This window comes from Corylus avellana, chromosome 2 (genome assembly GCF_965113065.1).
Source record: "Corylus avellana chromosome 2, dhCorAvel1.hap1.2, whole genome shotgun sequence".
NCBI classification, from domain to species: domain Eukaryota; kingdom Viridiplantae; phylum Streptophyta; class Magnoliopsida; order Fagales; family Betulaceae; genus Corylus; species Corylus avellana.
In genome coordinates, this window is record NC_142491.1 from 25,770,752 (window position 1) to 25,779,399 (window position 8,648).

The 8,648-nt window shown below is 38.6% G+C and overlaps 1 non-coding gene across 1 annotated transcript; it reads right to left on the bottom strand.

The window, feature by feature from the left end:
• Positions 1 to 6,696: 6,696 nt before the first annotated feature.
• On the bottom strand, positions 6,697 to 6,804 carry LOC132168301 (small nucleolar RNA R71). Its single transcript, XR_009438819.2, has one exon. It is a non-coding gene; the product is annotated as a small nucleolar RNA R71 (small nucleolar RNA).
• Positions 6,805 to 8,648: the final 1,844 nt, after the last annotated feature.

Consider the following 8,648-nt stretch of genomic DNA (forward strand, 5'->3'; position numbering starts at 1 on the left):
TTGGCTGGAAAAGCATCAGGCGATTATCGACTTCGCTTAGAAGCAAGTTACGCTTAGGTCATAGGGAGAAGGAGAAGTGACGTATGTTGGATCGCGAGTGAGGTCTTTACCTTCGACGATTTTGGCCTTTCGGGCCCAGAACCTTATTCTCGGAGGAGGGCAGGCATTTTTGGCATTCGTCGTTACCCCAATTAAGGAAGAGAAGAAGGGCCTGTAAGACATTCCTGTGGTGCGAGATTATCCAGATGTCTTTTCAACAGACGATTCTAGGTTGCCACCACAGAAGGAGGTGGAGTTTGGGATTGAGTGCGTGCCAGGCACTAATTCTATATCAAAGGCACCATATAGGATGGCGCTGTCAGAATTGAAAGAGCTAAGGGAACAGCTCCAAGAGCTTCTGGATAAAGTTTTTATCTGCCCTAGTTCATCACCATGGGGAGCGCCAGTGTTGTTCGTGAAGAAGAAGGACGTGTCAATGAGGATGTGTATCGACTACCACGAGTTGAACAAGGTGACGATGATGAACAGATATCCTTTTCCATGGATTGACAATCTGTTGGATCAGTTGCAAGGAGCGCGCATGTTTTCTAAGATCGATTTGCGCTCAGGCTATCATCAAGTGAGGGTGAAGGAAGAGGACATTCCTAAGATGGCCTTCAGTACGAAAATTACGAGTTCTTAGTTATGTCTTTCGGACTAACTAATGCGCCAGCTATCTTCATGGACACGATGAACAGAGTCTTTCAAGACTATCTGGATCAGTTCATTGTGGTCTTTATTGACGACATTCTGATCTACTCGAAGACGCCGGAGAAGCACGATGAGCATCTACGAAAAGCATTGGAAAGGCTTCGAAGGGCACAGCTGTATGCTAAACTCTAGAAGTGCGTGTTTTGGCTGGATAGCATGTCTTTCCTTGGGCACGAGATTTTCGGAGATGGCATAACGGTTGACCCGGAGAAAGTAAAGGCAATAGTGGAGTGGACTAGGCCAATTAGTGTGTTCAAGATCCGAAGTTTCTTGGGACTCGCTGGTTACTACTGACGCTTCATTAAGGATTTCTCAAAGTTATCGGCACCACTTACTACTTTGACCAAGAAGAATACTCGTTACATTTGGACCGACAAGTGTGAGAAGAGTTTTCAGGAGGTGAAGAAGTGCCTGATAATTGCTTATGTGTTGGCATTACCTACGGGATTTAGCAATTTCGTAGTGTATAGCGACGCCTCTAAGAAGGGTTTAGGATGCGTGCTTAGGCAGAATGGCAATGTTATTGCCTACGCTTCATGTCATTTGAAGACTTATGAGTAGAACTATCCTACACACAACTTGGAGTTGGCAGCCGTTGTGTTTGGTCTAAAGATTTGGAGACACTACTGGTATGGTGAGAAGTGTGAGATCTAAACGGACCACAAGAGCTTGAAGTACTTCTTTATCGAAAAGGAGCTCTGTTAAGTGCTAAAATATTCACATTTTCAGCCCCTAACTTGCATGTTTTAATCCTTTGGTTTTAGTTGATTAGGTCATTTTAATTCCTTTTTGTGTTTTCCATACTTTTGTAGGCTTTTGGAAGAAAATGAAGTAAATCTGGAAGATTTGGGCTCAAAAAGAGAAAATGGAAAAAATGGGAGCCCCTGACACTGCGATCGATCATAGGTTCCCTGCGATTAAGCGCAGTACCAAAAGACAAAGCATGAAGCAGGCCACGAGCACTCAAGTGCACAACAGAAGAGGCTCGATCGCAGGCCTGAGACCGAGCGCACACGGGTTGCGATCGATCGCACCCGTGTGCTGGAGACACATCAAAGTTGCGGCCAGATTGTCATTCTTTCCATATTAGGGTTTTCCAACTCCCAATTGTAATAGGTTTTGAAACCCTACGAAATTCCTAGGTTTACTAGTTTGTCAAGGACTTATAAAGCCTATAAATAGACGCTTAAGTCTCTAGTGTAGAGAGACTTTTAGAAGGAGAAGAATTGGAGCTCTTCTAGTTCAAGTTTCGGGTTTATTCTTTTCTTTTCTTTTATTTGATGAAGATGTTTAATATCAACTTTATGTGTAGCTAATTTATTTTGTAGGGCTAGATTGAAGCCCTAGTTATGTTTAGTTAATATTTCAATATTGGTGCCTTTGTAATGATCTTGTTATGCTATTTAACTTGATTAATACCTGCTTGCATGAATTCCTCATAAGTGTGTGCCTGATCAACATATGCATGTGGTATGGACTAGCCAGTTAAATCAATTTAGATGGCAGAGTCCTGGGTTTAATAAAAGTAACAAAAGAATCCATACCGCGGTTCTTGGGTTAATCAACATGGGGAACAGGGAGTATACGCCCATGCCCTAGGCCTCATATGTTTGTCGATTTCCATAGAGTATATGCTTTCCTAAGGAACAACTTAGTATACACCATGCTAAATCCCTTAGAAAAGAAAAGAGTTAGAGTATACGCCATGCCTAACTCGTTGCTTAGGGAAATCTATAGCTTCAGGAGTATATGCTATGCCTTTAGGTTGACAAACATTAGATATGCATAACATGATCAAAGCATTGGCATATTGTTATATTAGCTGAATAAATTAGTGGTGGATAACAAAGCCCTACCTTTTATTATCATCACATAAACAATCAATCTTTGTTTTACTTAAGGAATTTATTTTTTAGCAAAATTCAGCAATCCTCGTGGGAATGATCCTGTACTTGCACCATATACTAATATGTTGACCTTGTGCACTTGAAGGTAAAACGTAGAATTATTTACCTATTAATTTAGGTAGATATTTGGACAACAATCTCAACATGAGGTAGAGAAGGTGGTTGGAGCTGATCAAGAATTATGATTGTGAGATCAATTATCATCCTCGCAAGACTAACGTAGTGGCAGATGCGTTGAGCAGGAAATCAATGGTGGAGCTTGCCACTCTTGGAATTTCTCAATCTCAGTTGATTAGGGAGTTTGTCGGGATGGGATTGGAAGTAGTAGACAAAGGTGCACCCGTACACTTGGCTAACTTGATGGTTTTGTCATAATTGCTTGCAAGGATCAAAGTCGCTCAATTGGAGGACCCTGAGTGTGCCAAGATCAAGCAGTTGCTTGAAGAAGGAAAGGCAAGGGAGTTTTGTCTCAAGGATGATGGGTTGCTTACCCATTTTAAGCATGTGTGTGTATCGGAGAGTGGAGGATTGAGGAAGGAGATAATGAGCGAGGTGATAGGTGCCAAAATATTCATATTTTAGCCCTTAACTTATATTTGTTAATTCCTTAGTTTTGTTAGTTTATGCTATTTTATTTCCTTTTTGTATTTTCTTTGTTTTATAGGTTTTTGAAAGAAAAGAAAGCGTTTCCGGAAAAGTTCCAAGCTTAAAGGGAAAATTGGGAAGACCTAGAAGATATGATTAAGCTTAACCAATCATAATATGATGTGGTTAAGTTTAATCAAATAAAGGAAATAATTAAATTGAAATTTCTCAAATTGGAGTCAAAATCATATTGGATTCAAATTTGGATCCTGCACACGTCTTGGTATTTTGATCATAACTTTCAGTTCAAATATCTGATTGAGGTTATTCAAATGGCATTGGAAAGCTAACTCAAAATTATACAAAGGATTGTGAAATAGAATTTTCCTAATTCGGACTGCACCCCATAAGATAGGAACACAATTCTGGACAAATCCTATTCCGATTTGGACTTAGGTTTTCTTTATCCCAATTGGACTAGGACTTAAATCTCCAAATTTTCTAGGATTACTAGGGCTTCTAGGACTCTCTTAAGCCCTATAAATAGACCTCTACGCCTCACAATTTCAAGGAGACAACTTTGGGGAGAGGAATTGGAGGCTACTTCTAGGAGCTATTTTCAGTTCTGTCTTTACATTTTTTCTTATTAGTGTTATGTTAATTATGTGTAACTAACTCTTAATGAGGGCTATATTGAAGCCCTAATTATGTTTATTTAATATTTCAATATTAGCGCCTTTGCGATAATCATATTGTGTTGCTTAACTTGATTAATTCCTATTTTCTTGAATTCCTCATATGTATGTGATTGGCCATTATATGCATGTGGTATGAATTAGTTAATTAAATCAATTTGGATAACTGAGTCCTGTGTTTCATAAGAGTAACAAAATAAATCCATACTGGATTCTTGGGTTAATCAACATGGAAAACCGAGAGTATACACCCATGTCCTAGGTTCCGTGTGTTTGTCGATTTCTATAGATTTATGTTTTCTTAAAGAAAAACTTAGTATACACCCATGCTAAATCATTTGAGAAAGAAAAGAGTTAGAGTATACACCCATGCCTAACTCGTTGCTTAGGAAAATCAATAGCTTAAGGAGTATACACCCATGCCCTTAGGTTGGCAAACATTAAGTATTCATAATATGATTAGATCATTGGCATATTGTTATATTATCCAAGTATAATTAGTGGCGGACATCAAAGCCCTACCTTTACTTTATCTTTATATCTTTTTATTTATTTTTCATAATATCAATTTAGTGACAACTTGATATTTTTAACCAATTCTAAATAAAATCAACAATCCTCGTGGGATCGATCTCGTACTTGCTGCACTATATTATCGTTTGATCTTGTGCACTTGCAAGTAAAACATACTAAATATTATCTATTAATTTAGATAGTATTTAGCACAACAAGTTTTTGGCGCCGTTGCCGGGGTTGATTTTGTTTGGAATTTTTTTTTCCTTAGTTTTTTAATTAATTAATTTTTTTTTCTAGTCTTCCGCAGTTCTTGTTCTGTCTCTAGAGGTGCGCTTGATAAGTGCTAAAATATTCATATTTTTAGCCCTTAACTTACATGTTTTAATCCTTTGGTTTTGGTTAATTAGGTCATTTTAATTCCTTTTTGTGTTTTTCATACTTTTGTAGGCTTTTGGAAGAAAATGAAGTAAATCTAGATGATTTGGGCTCAAAAGAGAGAAGGTGGAAAATTGGGAGCTCTCTGAATCTGCGATCGATCATAGGGTACCTGCGATCGAGCGTAGTATCCGAGAAGACAAAGCACAATTCAAGCTAGGAGCGATCGAGCGCACAACAGAAGAGGATCGATCGTAGACCTGTGATCGAGCGCACACGGGTTGCGATCGATCACACCCGTGCGCAAGAGACACATCAAGTGGCGGCCAGGTTGTCATTCTTTCCATATTAGGGTTTTCCAACTCCCAATTGTAATAAGTTTTGAAACTCTACGAAATCCCTAGGTTTACTACTTTGTCAAGGACTTCTAAAGCCTATAAATAGACCCTTAAGCCTCTAGAATAGATATGCCTTGTAAGGAGAAGAATAAGAGCTCTTCAAGTTCAAGTCTCGGGTTTATTCTTTTCCTTTCTTTTATTTTATGAAGATGTTTTACATCAATTTTATGTGTAGCTAATGTATTAGTAGGGCTAGATTGAAGCCCTAGTTTTGTTTATTTAAAATTTCAATATTGGCGCCTTTGTGATGATCTTGTTATCATATCTAACTTGATTAATACCTAGTTTCATGAATTCCTCATATGTGTGTGCCTGATCAACATGTGCATGTGGTATGGACTAGCTAGTTAAATCAATTTGGATGACCGAGTCCTGGGTTTAACATAAGTAACAAAAGTAATCCACACCGGGTTCTTGGGTTAATCAACATGGGGAACCGGGAGCAGACACTCATGCCCTAGGCCTCATGTGTTTGTCGATTTCCACAGTTTTTATGTTTTCTTAAAGAGCAACTTAGTAGACACCCATGTTAAATCCTTTACGAAAGAAAAGAATTAGAGTAGACATCCATGCCTAATTCGTTGCTTAGGGAAATCAATAGCTTAAGGAGTAGACACCAATGCCCTTAGGTTGACAAACATTAGATATTCATAACATGATCAAAACATTGGCATGTTGATATATTAGCTAAATATAATTAGCGGTGGATATCAAAGCCCTACCTTTTTATCATTATCAACTTAACCCAATCTTTGTTTTAGTTTACTTTTGGAATTGATTTTAAGCAAGATTCAGCAATCCTCGTGGGAATGATTTTGTATTTGCACATTATACTACTGTGTTGACCTCGTGCACTTGCGGGTAAAACACACAATTATTTGCCTATTAATTTAGGTAGGTAATTGTGAACAATAGCGCTCAAGCGCCGATTCTGGGGCGATTGAGCTCACCAGTGCGATCGAGCGCACTAGCAAGTGTGATCGATCGTAAATTCGAATAGCAGTATAGAAATTGTTTTAATTATCGATATGATTTATTTCTTTTATTTCTATTTCTATTTTTCTTTTGTTTTTTCATTTTCTTTTTGTTTTAATCATGTTGAGAAACAATACACCTCCGGTGCGAAGACCTATGAAAAATTCATTTAGTCCCCAGATCCTCAACCAACCATCATGCATTAACTTCCAACCCATTGTGCAGAGCAGTTACAATTTATCTCCGCTGCTCAATATGGTATAAAGGCACACCAACAGAGAACCTATATTGGCATATTCGAGAATTCTTTGATCTCTGCAAGACTCAGATTGTTCAGGGTTTAACTCCAGATGAAATCAGGTTAACCGTCTTCCCTTTTTCTTTAAAAGATAATGCTAAGATATGGTAGAATTCTTTGGCCGCAGGTTCTATTCATACTTGGGAAGAGATGGCCAGAAAGTTCTTAAAGAAGTTTTTCCCAGCCCAAAAGACAAGGCAATTGAGAAGGGAAATTCTGACTTTCTAGCAAAGAGATGGAGACCTTTTCTTAGAGGCATGGGAACACTTTAATGAGCTACTTCTCAGATGCCCTTATCACAATATATCTCAAGACGATCAGGTACTGGCATTCTATGAGGGTTTAAATGATCATAACAAGAGTCTTGTAGATTTAACTTGTGGTTACATGTTGATGGAGAAAAGCAGCGAGGAAGCCATGGAGCTCTTCGAGACATTGAGTGAGCGCTCCCAACAATTCCCATCTAAAGGGAGACAAGGATTCATAGGAAAAGGCATACATGAAGAGAGCACCAATGGTGGAAGTCAGGCTCAAATGGCTGCCATGGAGAAAAAGCTAGACATGCTTGTGAAAGCTATGACTAATCATAGCAATGCTCCTGTTGAACAAGTTGCACAAGTCGAGGTATGTGCCATATGTTCCCATATTGACCACATCATTAAGACTTGTCCGATGTTTTCAATTGCAGATCAGAAGACATCTCTCATCAATTGGTCTCAACATTATCATGAAGAGGAGCCATCTCCAATCGATTGGCCTCAACAATACCAAGAAGAAGAAGAGTGCCAAAGTCAATCGGTGACCACTCCTCATGGACAATACATGAAGGAAGAGTGCACTTATTATTATGAACAAACAACCACCATACCTAGGAATGAAGAAACTATTGAGGAAATTGTTTGTGAGCCAAGTCTTGAGGACCCTTTGGGAGAGCGCTTTGATGAATTTGGAGGTGACCTAGACCTGGACAAGCTACTTGAGTATGCTTAAACTTTTAATGAGTCAAGTCTTGAGGATCCGGTGGGAGAGCGTTTTGATCAAATTGGATGTGATCTGGATCTTGACAAATTCCTCAAGCAGGCTGAGATGTGTAGTGAGCCAAGTCTGGAGGATCCATTGGAAGAGTGCTTTGCTCAATTTGAATTTGATATGGACCTTGACATGATACGTGAGCACGCTGAGGCCTTATTGAATTCCACTCTTGAGAACAACGAGGTGGAAGAGAGGAAGGAGGAGCAAACTGAGGTTCTAGAGGAACGACATTGGGGAAAGGAAGAGAGCACTAAGACTTCTTCAACATCAGCTCCTATTCCCGAATTACCAAGAATCCAAGAGAGAAGTTTGCTGGGATTATGTGATGAGCAAATTGAGGACATTAAGATAGATGAATTCCCTGAGTATTATCCAGTTCATGATTCCCTCCCGGATGAGAAACTGTTGGAGAAAACTCAAAGTGGTCCTCCCTGATCTATAAACAACTGGAATCACCTTGCAATAGAAAAAAAATCATTTCCTTTGGTGTAAGAGAAGGAAAGACTGGTGCTTCAAGTTTAAAGTGCCATAGTCTGGCTGAAGACGTTAAACTTAGTGCTCATAGGAGGTACCCTATAGCATATCCTTTTTATTTCCTATTTGTTTTATTTTTCTGTTGGTTATTTTTAGTTACATTTTGTTTTCCCTTTGTTACTTTAGTGTTTTAATTTTCAGGAACAAGTGTGCTTCAGTTCAAGTTTGGGGGTGTGCTATGAGCCATGCCATTCCAAACATGTCATCCATCTCCCGAGTAAGATCTTTCCATGTTATACACACATTGGGGACAATATGTAATTTAAGTTTGAGGGTATGAGAGACACTTTACACACACAATTTGTCCCATTTTTGAAAAAGAAAAAAATATAAATATATGCATGTTCATATTGTCTTAAAATTTTGGTTGACCTTAAAAATTGTGATTTGATTCTCATTGGTGAGCTTAAAATTTTGAACACTTGATCTGATGATAGGATTTTTCAGTTTGGTTACTTGCTTTTGGCAGTTGAGAATTTACATGTTTGATCTGATCTACACAAGCACATTAGTACATAATTTGTGGGGTATGACATGAAAGTCTGATGTGTGTGTTTCTATGTCTTAGGTGAAACTGTATGAC